This window comes from Hemiscyllium ocellatum, chromosome 21 (assembly GCF_020745735.1).
Source record: "Hemiscyllium ocellatum isolate sHemOce1 chromosome 21, sHemOce1.pat.X.cur, whole genome shotgun sequence".
NCBI classification, from domain to species: Eukaryota; Metazoa; Chordata; class Chondrichthyes; order Orectolobiformes; family Hemiscylliidae; genus Hemiscyllium; species Hemiscyllium ocellatum.
In genome coordinates, this window is record NC_083421.1 from 16,423,008 (window position 1) to 16,441,846 (window position 18,839).

The window sequence follows — 18,839 nt, forward strand, 5'->3', positions numbered from 1 at the left end:
TCAGCCTGTTGGGACGGTACTGTCTCCCTCTGAGATACTACAAATCTGTCCCAACTCCCCTGCCATTTACCTATAGCCCTCCAAATCTTTCCTTAAAAAGTTACATTCCAAATCTCTTTGGAGAATAACTGCTCAATCTACATCTAGTTGCTGTTCAGACTGTTCCAGATACTCAAAAACTCACAGCGTAAAATAATCTTCACATTTTCACCCTGCATTATTTGCCAGTTACCTGAAAGTGGTTACTAGTTACTAGTGGCTGGTAAAGCACAGCAGGTCAGGCAGCACACAGGCATCAGGAGAGTCAATGGAGACGGAATCAATGGAGCACACGGAGATGGGCCCTTTGGCCCAAACTGGTCCGTGCCAACCAAATGTCCATCACGCTAACACCATTTCCTTGCACGTAGCCCTTATTCTTCTAATCCTTTCCTATCCATGATTTGTCCAAATGCCTTTTAAATATCGTTAATGTACCAACCTCAACCACTTCCGCTGGCAGCTCACTCCATGTGTGTACTATCCTCTGTGTAAAAAAGTTGCCCATCAGGTTGTCTTTTATTCCCCCCCACCCCCCCCCCCCCAATGTTAAACTGATATCCTTTAGTGCTCAATACCCCAAATCTGAAAAAAAAATGAGTGTATTCACCCTATTTGAACTCAGTTATTGCTGGACATCAGAGTGCATTGGGAAAATGAACAAACAGTGAAATTCACAACTAATCTTGGAGGAACCTATTTGGAAGAGGTCACAACACAGAAACAGATAAGTGAACATTTTAAGCATGGCCTTTCAGAGAGTCTGCAGTAGTGAGTAGAGTGGGTTCTTTCTAGATTATATGTTGTATTGAGATATGTCTCCAGATTGAACTTAAAAATATAAGCCACAAGTTTAATTCAAACCAGAGCAGTGTTTATTAGAAGAATAGAACAGTGCTATTTTCTGGGTTTGTAGATTGAAAGAAGCAAAAATGGCCTTTAGTAGAGTGATGTGCTCTTCTTGTCAGATGTGGGTTTAGGAAGAGTTTATGTGTCACGGAGGATTATATCTGCAATAAATGCAATTCGTTGTGTATCCTATCAGATCAAATGGATTGGTTAGAGAGCCAGTTAGAGGCAATGAGGAATTTACAAGACCAAGGGGATGTGATGGATGGCAGTTATAGGAAGGGGGAAAAGTTGCAGATACAGTGACATAAATGGGTTAACTCCAGGAAAGGTTAGAGAGGTAGGCAGATAATGGAGGAGTCTTCTGTAGCTATCCCCATTTCAAGCAAGTATGCTGTTTTGGAAAATGTCGGGGGTGATGGATTCGCAGGGGAACGTCGTGTGAACAGCCATGTTTCTGGTATTGACATTGGCTCTAATGCAACGAGGTGAACGTTGCGTTCCTAGAGCTTGATTGTGTTAGGGGGCTCTCTAGTCCGACGTATAGACAGACATTTCTGTGGCCAGCACAAAAAATCAGAATGGTGTGTTGCTTCCCTGGTGCCAGGATCAAAAATGTCACAGACAGAGGGCAGAATGTTCTCAAGGGGGAGAAGGACCAGCAGGAGATCATTGTACACATTGGAACCAACAATATAGGAAGGGAAAAGGTTAAGATTCTGAAGGAAGATTACAGGGCGTTAGGCAGGAATTTAAAAAGGAGGTCCTTGAGAGGCGTAATATCTGGTTTACTCCCGGTGCAATGAGGTAGTGAGGGCAGGAATAAGAGGATAGAGCACATGAATGCATGGCTGAGGAGCTGGTGTATGGAAGAAGGATTCATATTTTTGGCTCATTGGAGTAGAAGTGGGGGTAGAAGTGACCTGTACAAGAAGGAACGATTGCACCTAAATTAGAAGGGGACTAATATGCTGGCAGGGAGATTTGCGAGAGCTGCTTGGGAGGATTTAAACTAGTATGGTTGGGGAATGGGACCCAGGGATACAGTGAGGAAAGAGATCAATCTGAGTCTGGTACAGTTGAGAACAAAGGCGAGTCAAACAGTCAGGACAGGCATGGACAAAGAAGAGAACAAGGTAGCACTGATAAATTAAACTGCATTTATTTCATGCAAGGGGCCTAACGGGGAAGGCAGATGAACTCAGGGCATGGTTAGGAACATGGGTCTGGTATTTCATAGCAATTATAGACACGTGGCTCAGGGATGGACAGGACTGGCAGCTTAATGTTCCAGGACACAAATGCTACAAGGAGGACAGAGATGGAGACAAGAGAGGATGGGAATAGTGTTTTTGATAAGGGACAACAGGGACAGCTGTACTTAGGGAGGATATTCTAGCAAATACATCCAGGGAAGTTATGTGGGTGGAACTAAGAAATAAGAAAAGGATGATCACCTGATTGGGATAGTATTATAGACCCCCTAATAGTCAGAGTGAAATTGAGAAACAAATTTGTAAGGAAATCTCAGTTATCTTTAAGAATAATCGGGTGGTTATGGTAGGGGATTTTAACTTTCCAAACATAGACTGGGACTGCCATAGTGTTAAGGGTTTAGATGGAGAGGAATTTGTTAAGTGTGTCCAAGAACATTTTCTGATTCAGTGTGTGGATGTACCCACCAGAGAAGGTACAAAACATGACCTACTCTTGGGAAATAAGGCAGGGCATGTGACTGAGGTGTCAGTGGGGGAGCACTTTGGGCCAGCGACCATAATTCTATTACTTTTAAAACAGTGCTGAAAAAGGATAGACCAGATCAAAAAGTTGAAGCTCTAAACTGGAGAAAGGCCAAGTTTGATGGTATTAGGCAAGAATTTTCAAAAGCTGATTGGAAGCAGATGTTTGAAGGTAAAGGAATGGCTGGAAAATGGGAAGCTGTCGAAAATGAGAGAACTTGATCCCAGAGACAGTTTCTTCCTGCTAGGCTGAAAGGAGAGGTTAGTTGATACAGGGAATGCTGGATGACTAAAGAAATTGAGGGTTTGGTTAAGAAAAAGAAGGAAGCATATGTCAGGTATAGACAGCATAGATTGAGTGAATCCTGAGAAGAGTATAAAGGCAGTTGGAGTACACTTAAGAAGGTAATCCAGGAGGTCAAAAAAGGGATATGAGATAGTTTTGGCAAATACAGTTAAGAAGAATACAAAGAGTATTTACAAATACATTACAGACGAAAGGGTGACTAGGGAGAGAATACGGGCCCTCCAACATCAGCAAGGTGGCCTTTGTGTGGAGCCGCAGGAGATGAGGGGAGATACTAAACAAGTATTTTGTATCAGTATTTACTGTAGGAAAGGACATGGAAGATATAGAATGGAGGGAACTAGATGGTGACATCTTGAAAAATGTCCATATTACAGAGGAGGTAGTACTGGATGTCTTAAAATGCATAAAAGTGGATAAATCCCCAGGACCTGATCAGGTGTACTCTAGAACTCTGTGGGAAGCTAAGAAAGTGATTGCTGGGCCTCTTGCTGAGATATTTGTATTCTCAACAGTCACATGTAAGGTGCCAGAAGACTGGAGGTTGGCAAAAGTGGTGCCACTATTTAAGAAAGGTGGTAAGGACAAGCCAGGGAACTATAGTCCAGTGAGCCTTATGTCGATGGTGGGCAAGTTGTTGGAGGGAATCCTGAGGGACAGGATGAACATGTATTTGGAAAGACAAAGACTGGTTAGGGATAGTCAACATGGCTTTGTGCATGGGAAATCATGTCTCACAAACTTGATTGAGTTTTTTGAAGAAGTAACAAAGAGGAATGATGAGGGCATTTATATGGACTTCAGTAAGGCATTCGACAAAGTTCCCCATGGGAGACTGGTTAGCAAGGTTAGATCTCATGGAATACAGGGACAACGAGCCATTTGGATACAGAACTGGCTCAAACGTAGAAGACAGAGGGTGGTGGTGGCGATTTGTTTTTCAGACTGGAGGCCTGTGACCAGTGGAGTGCCACAACGATCGGTGCTGGATCCACTACTTTTCATCATTTATTTCCATGATTTGCATGTGAGCATAATAGGTATAGTTAGTAAGTTTGCAGATGACACCAAAATTGGAGGTATCGTGGGCAGCAAGGAAAATTACCTCAGAGTACAATGGGATCATGATCAGATGGGCCAATGGGCTGAGAAGTGGCAGATGAAGTTTAATTTAGATAAATGTGAGGTGCTGCATTTTAGGAAAGCAAATCTTAGCAGGACTTATACACTTAATGGTAAGGTCCTAGGGAGTGTTGCTGCCTGGACTGGAGGGCTTATCTTATGAAGAGAGGTTGACTGAGCTCGGACTTTTTTCATTGGAGAAAAGGAGGAGGAGAGGGGACCTAATTGAGGTATACAAGATAATGAGAGGCATAGATAGAGTCGATAGCCAGAGACTATTTCCCAGGGCAGAAATGGCTAACATGAGGGGTCATAGTTTTAAGCTGGTTGGAGGAAAGTATATCAGAGACGGGTTCTTTACACAGAGAGTTGTGAGAGCCTGAAATGCGTTGCCAGCAGCAGTTGTGGAAGCAAGGTCATTGGGGACATTTAAGAGACTGCTGGACATGCATATGGTCACAGAAATGTGAGGATGCATACATGAGGATCAGTGGTCGGCACAACATCGTGGGCTGAAGGGCCTGTTCTGTGCTGTACTGTTCTATGTTCTAACATAACTTCCCAACTTCTATTCTTAATGCCCTGACTAATGAAGGCCAGTGTACCAAAAGCCCTGTCGACCTGTGACTCCACTTTCCAAGATCCCTCTGTTCCACTACACTCCTTAACACCCTCCATTCATCATGAAACTCCTACCTTGATTTGACTTTGCAAAATGAAAGACCTGACACTTACCTATATTGAACTCCGTTCACCGTTTCTCGTCCCACATCCCCAGCTGATCAAAGTCCTGCTGCAATTTCTGACAAGCTTTCTCACTGTCCACAATACCGCATATTTTAGTGTCATCGTCAAGCTTACTAATCATGCCTTGTCCATTCACATCTAAATCATTGAGAAAGCTATGAGCCCGGCACCGATCCTGAGGCATTCAACTAGTCACATGCCTTAAGTCCGACGACTATCCTTCCTACCCCCTGCTTCCTACCATCAAGCCAGTTGTGTATCCAGTTTGCTAGTTCGCTCGAGATTCCATACGATTTAACCTTCCAGAGCAGCCTACCATGTAGAACATTAGCAAAGTCTTCACTGATATCCGTATAGACTATGTCTACTGCCCTCCCTTCATCAGCCTTCTTGGTCACTTCATCGAAGAACTCTAACAAATTTGTAAGGCATGATCACCCACTCACAAAGCACTCCTAATCAAACCCTGTCTTTCTAAATGCATGGATATCTTATCCCTCAAAATCTTCTCAAGTAACTTACCTCAGACAGATGTTAAGCTCACTGGTCTGTAGTTCCTAGGTTTTTCTTTGCAGTCCTTCTTAAATAAGGGCACAATATCCGCAACCCTCCAGTTGTCCAGGACATCACCTGTAGCTAACGATGATGCAAAGATATCAGCTTCGGCACCAGAAATTTCTTCTCTAGCCTCTTGCAATGTTCTTGGATATATTTGGTCAGGAGCAGGAGATTTAGACACTTCCATACATACAGCACCTCCTCTGCTGTGACATGGACTGTGCCTAAGATACAACCACAAACTTCCCCAAGTTCCCAAGTCTTCATGTCTTTCTCCACAGTAAACACAGAGGAGAAATATTCATTGAGAATCTCGCCCCCCATCTCCTACGACTCAACACATACACGTCTGCTTTAGTCCTTGAGGGGCCCTACTCCCCCTCTAATTATTCTTCTTCCTTTAATATACTTAAAGTACTTGTTTGAATTCATGCTAATCTTTGCAATCAAGGCTATCTTGAGCCCCCTTTTCACTCTGCTGATTGCCTTCTTTAGTAAATGCTCATATCACTTGTATAATTCCAGGGATACCCTAGATTCCATTTGCCTGTACCTATGCCATGCCTCCTTTTTTTCTGGTCTCAGCATCAATATCTCATCTCATCCAGGGTTCCCTATTCCTGACATCCTTACTGTTAACTCTCACAGGAACATATGGACCTTGAACTCTAGCTATCTCAGTTTGAAAGCTCCCTACTTGCCAGAGATCCTTTTGCCTCCAACGAACTACTCCAAACAAATGGTCATAAGCCTTTTTTTGAGGAATGTGGAGGGTGAAGGAGGGTGAGAGCAAAATACGGGGTTGGGGGAGGGGAGTGGTGAGGGCAACAGGTGCATGCAGATAGGAGGCAATTGTGATAGGTTGGTGGGAAGGGTGGAGCAGAAAGGTAGAAAGGAAGATGGGCGGGTAGGACAGTTCAAGAGGGCGGTGCCGGGTTGGAGGGTTTGATCTGGGATGAAGTGTGGGGAGGGGTGATAAGGAAACTGGTGAAGTCGATATTGATGCTGTGTGGTTGGAGGGTCCCAAGGCAGAAGGTGAGGCATTCTTCCTCCCATCGGGTCGCTTGGATTTAGCAGTGGAGGGTGCCCAGGGCATTGCATGAACTTGGGAAATTGGGAACGAATGTTGAAATGGTCAGCCATAGAGCAGTGGGGTTGTTTGGTGCGTGTGTCCTGGAGATGATGCCTGAAATGCTCTGCAAGTTGGTGCTCGGTCTTCCTGATGGAGAGGAGACCACATCAACAGCAACAATCTGGACATGGCCAACCTATCCATCCTCCTTCCTACCTATCTGCTCCACCCTCTCCTCCAACTATCACAATCAGTCTCCACCTACACCCATATATTGCCTTCCCACCTACCTTCCCCTCAGCCCACCCCTACCCTCCTATTTATCTCTCAGCCCCTTTCCTCACCTTCCACATTCCTGAAGAAGAGCTTATGCCCAAACATTGACGGTCCTCCTCCTCAGCTGCTGCCTGGCCTGCTGTGCTTTTCCAGCATCACACTTTATGTCTCTATCTCCAGCATGTGCAGACTTCACTGTCATAACTTTTGGTACAAGAAAATGTTCACTTTCTCTCTCTGCAAATTAAATATCCTGGAAACAAATCTGCACCTGGACTGCTTAACCTCAGCTCCAAGGTGAATTATCTCAGCTTCTGCTACATCTCCACAAAAGAGAAACCCATCTTAATTTTTATTTATTGGAGTCACAAAGTCATAGAGATACAGACACTTTGGTCCTACTCATCCATACTGACCAGATATCCTAAATTAATCTAGTCCCATTTGCCAGCATTTCACCCATATCATTCTAAACCCTTTCCATTCATGTGCTCACCCAGATGACTTTTAAAAACTGTAATTGAACCAGCCTCCACCACTCCCTCTGGCAGCTCATTCCATACATGCACCATGCGCTGCATGAAAACATGTCTTCTGAAGTCCCTTTTAAATATTCCCCTTCTTACCTTAAACCAATGCCCTTTAGTTTGGACTCACTTACACTGTGAGAAAGACCCTGGCTGTTCATCCTATCCTTGTTCTTCATGATTTCATAAACCTCTACAAGGTCACCCCTCAGCCTCTGACACTCCATGGAAAGTAGCCCCAGCCAATCCAGCTTCTTCCTCGAGCTCAAACCACGACAACATCCATGCAAATATTTTTCTCAACCCTTTCAAGTGACACCACATCTTTCCGAAAGGAAGAAATCAGAATTGTTTGCAGTTCTCCAAAAATGACCTCACCGATGTCCTGTACAGCTGCAACATGACCTCCCAATTCCTATAGGAGAAAGTGAGGACTGCAGATGCTGGAGATCAGAGCTGAGAACGTGTTGCTGGAAAGATGCAGCAGGTCAGGCAGTATCCAAGGAGCAGGGAAATCGATTCCCCTGCTCCTTGGGTGCTGCCTCCCCTGCTGCGCTTTTCCAGCAACACATTTTCAGCTCCCAACTCCTATACTCAATGCACTGATCAATAAAGGCAAGCACATGAAATGCCTTCTTCACTATCCTTACTACCTGCCACTCCATATTCAAGGAACTATGAACCTGCACTCCAAGGTCTCTTTGTTCAGTAACACTTCCCAGGACCTTACCATCAAGTGTATATGTCCTGCCCTGATTTGCCTTTCCAATATGCAACACCTCATGTTTATTTAAACTAAACTCCATCTGCTACTCATTAAACCATCTGATCATGGCCCCATGATATTCTAAAACAATGTTCCTTGCTGTCCGCTACTCCACCAATCTTGGTGTCATCTGTAAACTTAGGAACCATACCATCTCTGTTCACATTCAAAGAATTTTGATAAATGACAAAAAGCTTTGGACCCAGCATGAGACCTTCTGGCAAAACACTGGACTCAGACCAAAAAACAACCTTGGACCATCATAGAAGGAGTAACCACCTAGGAACCCTCCAACCACAAGGGTTGAATACAGATTTCTCCAGCTTCCTCGTTTCCCCTCCCCCCACCTTATCTCAGTCCCAACCCTCGGACTCAGCACCGCCTTCTTGACCTGCAATCTTCTTCCCGACCTCTCTGCCCCCACCCCCTCTCCGGCCTATCACCCTCACCTTAACCTCATTCTACCTATCGCATTCTCAACACCCCTCCCTCAAGTCCTTCCTTCCTATCTTTTATCTTAGCCTGCTTGGCACACCTTCGTCATTCCTGAAGAAGGGCGTATGCCTGAAACGTCGATTCTCCTGCTCCTTGGATGCTGTGCTTTTCCAACAACACATTTTTCAGCCCATCATAGAAGGACCATATTAGAAGGAATAGCTGTCCCTGTGTATGTAACAAGGAGCAGCAGTCTCGATACATGTTACAAAAGACTACAGTCTCTACATATATTGAAGAAAACAGTAATCCCTGGGAATTTTGTACAGAATAACAGTCACTGGAAAGATTACAGAGAACTGCAATAACAATGTATATAATAGAGAAGAGCAGTCACTGTGTATATTTTAGAGAGCAGCAGTCCCTGTCTATACTACAGAGAGTAGCAGTCCCTGTCTACACTGCAGAAGGCAGCAGTCCCTGTCTAGACCACAGAGGGCAGCAGTTAGCGAGTTTTGAGAAGATTTGTAGCTCAGGTTAAGGTTCAGGATGTAGGTTTGATCGCTGAGCTGGAAGGTTCATTTTCAGACGTTTCGTCACCATACTAGGTAACATTTCAGTGAGCCTCCAAATGAAGCACTGCTAATGATTCCTGCTTTCTATTTATATGTTTGGGTTTCTTTGGATTAGTGATGTCATTTCCGGTTCTTTCTCTCAGGGGGTGGTAAATGGGATCCAAGTCAATGTGTTTGTTGACAGAGCTCTGGCTGGAATACCATGAATCTAGGAAATCTCGCGCATGTCTCTGTTTGGCTTGTCCTAGGATGGATGTGCTGTCTCAGTTGAAGTGGCGTACTTCCTTATCTGTATGTACATTGGACAAACAGGCAGAAAACTAGCCACCAGGATACATAAATATCAACTAGCCACAAGACGACATGGTGAATTATCACTAGTATCCTTACATACCACAAAGTCACCTTGGAGTACAAAAGTCTCAGGGGAAGGTACAAAACATTTTTATTGGCCTGGAATACACAAGGATGTGGTTACCTTTTGCTAGATGTGTAATACATGCCAAATAGATAAGCCACAGGTGTAATAAAACCAGCACCTTTGTTGCTCATTCCTGCATTTGAAGAATCTTTCACCAGGGTTATAATTGATTGTGTAGGTCCCCTCCTAAGAACTAAAAGTGGGAACCAGTACTTGTTAACCATAATGGTTGTGTCTCCCAGATTTCCCAAGGTAATTCCATCACGGAGTAAAGGGTAGTAGAAGAGTTAGTAGCTTTCTTCACACGGTATGGGCTACCCAGAGAGATTCAGTCGGACCAAGGTCAAATTTTAATACTAGGCTGTTTAAGGAGGTTATGGATAGCTCAGGTATACAGTACTTTAAATCCAGTGTGTATCATCCTGAATCCCAGGGAGCTTTAGAAAGATGGCATCAGACCTTGAAGACCATGTTGAGAACACACCCGAAGTGTTTGCCATTAGAAATGTCCCAAACGAATCCACTCAGTCACTCACTTCAAGTTAATATTCGGGCATGAAATGAGAAGCCCTTTGAAATTAATTAAAGAAACATTGACAGGACCAGAGTCTAATTATGTATCAGAGGTGAGGGAGAGACTAAATTGAGTAGGTGAGTTCGGTAAACAGCCCCTAAACAGGGCACAGTGTAGAATGAAGCAGGTAAAAGCTCTGAGACTCGGACATTTCCAGAGTGGATAATATATTAGTACTGTGACCAGTGATAGGAGAGCCCTTCAAAGCCAGGTTAGTGGTCCCTATCAAATTGAGAAAAAGTTGAGTCGGGTGAACTATTTAGCAAAGATGCCAGATAGAAAAAACAGGTATCAGATATGTCATGTGAACATGTTGAAACCGTGTTATACTAGAGAGAAAGAACTGGAGAAACAGATGTTAGTTACTGCCCCACAGAGTGAGGAATCAAATCCAGATGATGTGGATTTTGCTATGCCTCAGAATAGATTTAAAAATGAAGAAGTCCTGGAGGAGTGAGATAGGTTATCTGTCTCAGGAACATAGAATGCTGTTGAAAGATTGTTAGTGCAGTATGTAAGAATCAGATAGGGGGGACTAATGCTCTTCTACATGACGTAGATGTAGGGAATACTGCTCAGATAAAACAACACCCCTATCAGCTTAATCCTTTCAAAGCTAGAGCGGTTCATGTGGAGGTGGAGGCCATGCTCGACGAGAACATCATTGAACTAAGCCAGAGCAAGTGGAGTTCACCGATCATCTTAGTTCCCAAACCAGATGGGACTCAATGATTCTGCATGGATTATCGGAAGGTCAACGCTGTGACAAAATCGGACTCTTATCCAACTCCTAGATTGGAGGACTATATCGAGAAAGTCTGACAAACCTGTTACATCACCAAGTTGGACATACTGCGGGTTACCGTCAGGTACCTTGATCAGAGACAGCAAGACATTTCTGAGTTTGCAACCCCAAACAGGCAATATCAATTTAAAGTGATGCCCTTTGGAATGACAAACGCACCTGCCACATTCCAAAGACTCATGAACAGAGTTGTGGCTGGGTTAACAAACTGTGCAGTCTATTTGGACGATGTAGTGATCTTTAGTAAGTCCTGGAAAGTTGGCAGAGCTCTTGGAATGACTACGAGAAGCAAAACTGATAATAAACTTTAATAAAACTGAATTCGCAAAAGCAGAAGTGACGTTCTTCTGATATAATAATGGAAGGTTGACCCTACGGATTGCAAAGACAAAGGCCATTGTGGAATTTCTACGACCAGCCTTGAAGAAAGCGGTGCTTCAATATTTGGGACAAAGGGGATTCTATTCGAAGCTTGTTCCAAACTTGTTGTTGCCCAATATGTACAGAAGAGTTTCCTGACACAATATGTAGATAGGCCAACAAGGTTCGAGGCCACACTGGATTTGGTACTAGGTAATGAACCAGGCCAGGTATTAGATTTGGAGATAGGTGAGCACTTTGATGATAATGACCACAATTAGATTACATTTACTTTTGTCATGGAAAGGGATAGGTATATGCCGTAGGGAAAGAGTTATCACTGGAGGAAAAGCAATTATGTTGCAATTAGACAAGATTTAGGATGCATAGGATGGGGAAGGAAACTGCATGGGATGGGCACAATTGAAATGTGGAGTTTATTCAAGGCACATCTACTGCATGCCCTTGATAAGTATGTAACGGTCAGGCAGGGGGGATGTTGTCGAGCGACGGAGCCATGGTTTACTAAAGAAGTTGAAACTCTTGTCAAGAGGAAGAAGCAGGCTTATGTAAGGATGAGACATGAAAGCTCAATTAGAGCACTTAAGAGTTACAGGTCAGCCAAGAAGGACCTAAATAAAGATCTAAGAGCCAAGAGGGGACATGAGAAGTAGTTGGCAGGTAGGATCAAGGAAAATCCCAAAAGCTTTCTATGGGTATGTCAGCAATAAAACAAAATGACTACAGAAAGATTAAGGCCAATCAAGGACAGCAGTGGGAAGTTGTGCATGGAGTCTGAGGAGATAAGAGTAGCGCTAAATGAATATTTTTCATCAGTATTCACACTGGAAAAACACAATGTATCACAAGGATCTACTTTGGGGCCACTGCTGTTTGTCATTTTTATAAATGACCTGATGAAGATGTAGAAGGATGGGTTAGTAAATTTGCGGATGACACGAAAGTCTGTGGAGTTGTGGACAGTGCCTTTTACAGAGGGACATTGATAAGCTGCGGAGCTGGGTTGAGAGGTGACAAATTGAGTTTATGCGGATGAGTGAGTTGATTTATTTTGGATGGAGTAGCAGGAATACAGAGTACTGGGCTCGTGATAAGATTCTTGGCAGTGTGGGTGAGCAGAGAAATCTTGGTGTCCATGTACATAGAGGGATTGAGTTTCGAACCATGACGTCGTGTTGCAGCAATACTGAACTCTGGTGCGGCCGCACTTGGGAGTATTGGGTACGGTTCTGGTCACCGCTTTATAGGAAGGATGTGAAAGCATTGGAAAGAATGCAGAAGAGACTTACCAGGATGTTGTCTGGTATGGAGGGAATGTCTTTTGAGGAAAGGCTAAGGGACATGAGGCTGTTTTCTTTTGAGAGAAGAAGGTTGAGAGGTAACTTAATAGAGACAGATAGGATGATCGGAGGATTAGATAGGGTGGACAGGGAGAACCTTTTTCCTCGGATGGTGATGGTTAGCATGAGACGACATATTGCAGTGTGGTAGATATAGGACAGATGTCAGAGGTAGCTTCTTTATACAGAGAGTAATAGGGGCATGGAATGCACTGCCTGCAACAGTAGTCGACTCACCAGCTTTAAGGGCATTTAAATGGTCATTCCATAAACATATGGATGAGAATGGAATAGCATAGGTTAGGTGGCCTTCAAATTGATTCCACAGGTTTGCGCAACATTGAGGGCCGAAGGGCCTGTACTGTGCTGTAATGTTTTATGTTGTATATTGCAGAGGTTGCAGTCCCTCAATATATTACAGAGAAGATCAATTCTTCTGTATTTATATAGAATGCATTCCTGTGTATAGTAATCAGAACAACAGTCACTGAGTATGTTATGGAGAGCAGCAAGCCTGTATAGTTTGCAAAGAATAGCATTCACCTTTTTTATTAAAGAGAGCGTCAGTCTTTGTGTATATTACATAAAACTGCAGTCCCTGTCAACGTTATAGCAAAAGGAAGTCTTTATATAGGAAGCATAACCACATTGTGTGCATTGTGGACAACAGCAGTCCTGTGTAAATTATAAAGAATTATATGGATTGGAGAGAACATTAGTCCTTGTCTATATTATAGAGAACAGCAGTTCTTTTCTATATTATAAACAACAGCAGTCCCCGGTCTATATTTTTACAGAACAGCAGTCCTTGTCCATGTTTTGGAGAATACAAGTCCCTGTCTTTATTACAGAGAAGAGCAGTTGGTTTTTACATTACAGGCAACAGCAGTCCCTGGGAATGTTTTCAAAAGAAACAGTCCCTGTGTATATCATTGAGAATAGCAGTCCCTGTCATTATTATAGAGAACAGCAGTCCCTGTCTACATTATTGAGAATAGCAGTTCCAGTGTATATTGCAGAGTACAACAGTCACGGTGTAAATTTTAGAGAACAGCATTCCATGTGTACGTTATAGAGAACAGCATTCCCTCAGTATAATGTAGAGTGTCAATTCCTCTGATTTATGCAGAATGGCATCCTGCACATAATAATGAGAATGGCTGTCACTGCATATATTATGGAGAATATAGTGTAAATTGTGAAGAACAGTAGTCCCTGGTTATAGTACAGAGAACAGCAGACCTTGTTTTTTATTACACAGAACAGCAGTCCCAGTATATATTATGGAGAACACCAGTTCCTGTGTAATTTCTGGACAACGCAGACCTTGTGTAAATTATAGCAAGCAGCAGTCACTGAATGAATTATGGAGAGCTGTAGTCCCTCTCTTTATTGTACAGGACCTTCTAGGAGAAAGTGAGGACTGCAGATGCTGGAGATTAGAGCTGAAAATGTGTTGCTGGAAGGGCTCATGCCCGAAACATCGATTCTCCTGCTCCTTGGATGCTGCCTGACCTGCTGCACTTTTCCAGCAACACATTTTCAGCTTTATTGTACAGAACAGCAGTTCCTCCCATATTATGGATAACAGTAGTCGAAAGTGAGGACTGCAGACGTTGGAGATTATAGTCGAGACTGTGGTGCTGGAAAAGCTCAGCAGGTAAGGCAGCATCCGAGGAGCAAGAGAATTAATGTTTCGGGCAAAAGCCTGGTGTCAGGAATTTTAACAGTAGTCCCTATCGATATTATGGATAACAGCAGTTCCTGTCTATGTGTTGGGGAATAGCAGTCCCTCTTTTCATTATAGAGAACAGCAGACCCTGTACATTCTACAAAGAGCAGTCCTTCTGCATATTACACAGGACAGCAGATTTATTTTTACATATAGAAACCCCACAGTGTAGAAATAGGTCCTTCAGCCCAACAGGTCCACACCAACCTTCAGAAGAGTAACTCAGCCAGACCCATTCACCTACCCTATTATCCTATATTTACTCCTGACAAATGCACCTAACCAACACATTCCTGAACACTATGGGCAATTTAACATGGCAAATCCACCTTAACCTCAACATCTTTGGACTGTGGGAGGAGACTGGAGCACAGAGAGGAAACCCAGACAGACACAGGGAGAACGTGCAAACTCCCTACAGACAGTCACCCAAGGCAGAACTCAAACCTGGGTTCCTGGCGCTGTGAGGCAACTGTGCTAACCATAAGCCCAGCATTCTGTCTATTTTATGGAGAACATATTAGACAGCAGCAGTCACAGTGTTTATTACAGTAAACACCAGTCCTGGCAATATCATAGACAACAACAGTTCCCGTCCATGGTATCGAATATGGCAGCCTTTGTCCATATTATGGAGAACACCAGTCATTGTCTATATTGTGGAGATTAGCTCATCCCTGTCTATCACAGAGAAAAGCTGTCCCTGTCTTTGTGATGAAGACTAGTAGTAACTGTCTATATTATGGAGAAAAGCAGTCCATGTCTAAATTATAGAGAACAGCAGTGTTTGTGTGTATGTAGGATAGCCATAGTCCCTGTCAATTGAATGGAGCAGACATTCTCAACAGGGACCATATGACCCCCTTAGTGGCCCTGGCACATTTGAACGCAGCCACAGGTTTATGGGGGCCCTTGTAACAGAACCAAAGAAATAACAAAACAACAATCTTCATTGGAGTCAATAGTTACCCTCCTGTTTATAATATCTTTCCAATACACCGTTTGAATTCAGTGCACCTGGTAAGTTAATTGTTTAAGCTCCTCCCACACAGCTTCACTTCAGAGTCCGTCGTGAATCAGACTGCACTGGGTTAATGTATTCAATCAAGGGTTCTTGCATCTATTATCGCCATACTTCATTATCTGAAAGGCAGTACTTCTTGCTCGGCTTTTGTATCCTAGTTCATTTACTCATTACTTTCCTCATAAAAATAATCATAATTTTCAGAAATAATTCTACCCATGAATTCCTTGGCCAAAAAAAAAGTGTTGGCAGTATTCAGTGGAATACTGATTGTATGGTCTCACCGCCAAAGCCATCTTTGCCTGTGTGTTTAAACTGCGGAACTACATTGTCAAATGAAAGCATGTGGTCAAGAAAATTGGAAAAAAAAGTCAGATACCTCACATTTAGTTGAAAAGGATAAACCCTGAGATGTCTTCAAAAACCTTGGAAATAATTTCAAGAGGAGGTCAAGCTGAAACAAATACTTACTCAAACATCACAGAGATTAGAGAAGGGTCTTGTTGCTTCATACAAAATTGGTAAACTGATTGCTAAAACTGGAAATGCTTGCAACATTGGTGAGTCATTTCCCCTACCTTCAGTGTTCATATAATATGAGGTCATGAATTCCAGTGCCAAAAATAATTCAGGCAATTCTTTTGAGTATTTCTACTGTTCCCAGAAGAATCGATGAGATGGTACAGAACATTGAAGAGGGATTGATCGGTTCGTTACAATCCAAGAAATTCTTTTTACAATTAGACAAAACCAGTTTACAACATCATAACGCTATTCTCATGGTTTACGTGATCTTCTGGAACAGAAACAAACTAATGGAAGAGATGTTGTCTGCCAGGAGGATTAAAACAAATACTAAGCGACTGTGTGTTTTTGAAGAAGTCAAACGTTACTTAAGCAAGAACAATATCCCAGTGAAGAATATAATTGTCTGTGCAACTGACGGTGCCACTTCTATGTTAGTCAATACAGGGGATTCATCTATCTAAAAAGAGTTACACCTTCTGTCTTTGCTATTCATTGAATCATTCACAGGGAGCACCTAGTAGCTAAAAACTTCGGAGGACGTCTCAGTCTTTCGCTTTCATAAAGGCTGTAAACTTCTTCAAATCCCACGTCCTTCAGGATTGTCTTTTTGGTAGCTGCGTGAAGAAAATGAAGACGACTTCTGGATGCTGCAGCTGCGTACCAAGGCAAGGTGGCTTTCCAAGGGAAACTGTCTTCAACATTTTGTTACACTCTGGGACACCTTAGTTTCAATCATGTCTGATAGAGAGCATGTAAAAAGATGTATTGATGCTAAGGCAGACATATTTTATCTGGCAGATAGCTTTCAGAAACTCAATTTGTTGAACAGACCTTACAGTGCAAAACCAGTAGCCATTATATCTTTCCTCAAAAAACCCAAAGTCTATTGGCACAATATGGGACGTCAAGAATTTTTACAATTTTCAAACCTGAAGACGATTTCGAGATACTGAAGGATAATGACCTAACTGTTTATGTGAAACATCTAAAGCAGATGCACAAGGATGTTTCATCGATTCTCCTGCTCCTCAGATGCTACCTGAACCGCTGTGCTTTTCCAGCGCCACACTCTCTGATTTCCAACATCTGCAGTCCTCACTTTCTTCAAAGGAAGGGAGAGTATGTGGACAGGTAATTTTTTTTCTGATTAAAAGAGAATGTGACCTAGAAACTAGAATTGCCTATTTGTAATTATCACCCTGCACCACCAGTGATAACTTTTTAAAAAAATAACATTGGAAGGGAAAAATTTGCAGGCAGAAATGTCAAAACTATCAGGCGAAAAGCTCATTTCTAATACTGTAAAATGCGATTCAAACACTTGCTATAAGAGGCCAGGTTAACTCAGCTGGTAGAAAATCTGCTGTTCAATTAGCAATTAAGGTCAACATTCCATTTTCTTTCATAATTTGCAGCACCATACATTAGAAGCTGTCTTTTGAGGTCTAACTGTGGACCAAGCAACATTTGAGCAGAATTATCTTGCTGCCAAAATCCCATTGACAATCAGTGTCACTGAATATGCTTATGGGAAAACAAAATGTGTTCTTCCTTCCCTGGCTGGTCTACTAACTTTATGGATAACAGCCAAATGCAATGAATAAATTATCCTGTCCAAATATGTTGCTTCTCAATAATCCAGATTGAAAATCAATTTACCATCGATCAGCCAAGCACTCAACTGAGACACGCCACTGGACACAGAATTCCAGTCAGAAAAATATTCCTTGATCATCACCCACTGCTTCCTGCCACTCAGCAAATTGTGGATCCAACTGACCAAATTTCACTAGATCCAATTGTTACCTTTGATATTAGTGTTCCATGCAGGAACATATCAAAAGCCTTAATGTCCAGGGAGGCTATATCAAAAGTATTCATTTGTATCCAATTGTGTCAGCTGTAGGACACAGAATTTACAGGCTATAAATTCTGTGTCTTACAATCATGTACTCCACAACCACCTGATGAAGGAGCCGTGCTCCAAAAGCTACTGCTTCCAATGAGACCTGTTGGACTATAACCTGGTGTTGTGAGATTTTAAACTTTATACACCTCAGCATCTCCAAAAGTTAATGCTGGAGAAGTTGAAATTCCCTATTACGACCCTATTACATTTACACTTCCCTGAAATTTCCCTCTTTACCCGCTCCTTCACCCAAATGGGTTTATTAAAAGAGTTTTTGAAACTGTAATGAATACCCTGAACATTATAGTGACAGCCCCTCCTATTCGGCCTCCTTCACTGTCTCACATGAAGAACCTATATCCTGGAGTACCGAGCCTCCAAACCTGCCTTTCTCTCAACCATGTCTCAGTGACAGCAATGTCATCATAGTCCCATGTTTTAATTTGCATCCTTAACTTTTCTGCCTTGTTCATCAAACTCAGCATTAAAATCAATGCCACTCAACTGTGTTAAACTCCCTTGTACCTTAACTGGCTTGTAATGTCCATGCCTTCCTGACATATTAATTGACTGTCTTTAGATTCTGTCTGCTTGCCACGGTAGGTTAAACACCACCCAACAGCACTGATAACTAAATTCCCACCATTACAGGCTACATCTCACTCTGGGTGTGCCTTCTCCCAACTTCTCAGCTGAAGTGTACACATGATTATCTTACCTCTAAGGCTCTCAGAATGAGGCAGACTTCATGCAACATGGATTCAATGAAAAGCTGGTGTATATAATTTTTATCCCAAACATGTCACCAAACCTGTGGTGTTTATAAATATCGAACCATGTCTTCTGGACCTGCTTCTGGATATAGATAAAAGTAGCATCAAATCCACCACTGTCAGATAGTCAGGAACTCATTACAAGCATCATCGTTACTAGAAAACTCATTGTGGACAGACTGTACCCAGTGTAAGTGTGTTGATGTACAGTGACAATGTGATCATTTTCAAAACATACCATACAGATACACAATTATATCAACATTTACCTACATTGTTAGCCTCTTTAACACAACTGAGTTTATTTATATCAATACAAACAGCCCAATGACCAAAGTAC

General features: G+C 42.6%; 1 pseudogene; it reads right to left on the minus strand.

Annotated features, from left to right (window-relative positions):
- Nucleotides 1-18,839, minus strand: part of LOC132825751 (gastrula zinc finger protein XlCGF57.1-like) — a 32,607-nt pseudogene that overhangs the window by 3,204 nt on the left and 10,564 nt on the right.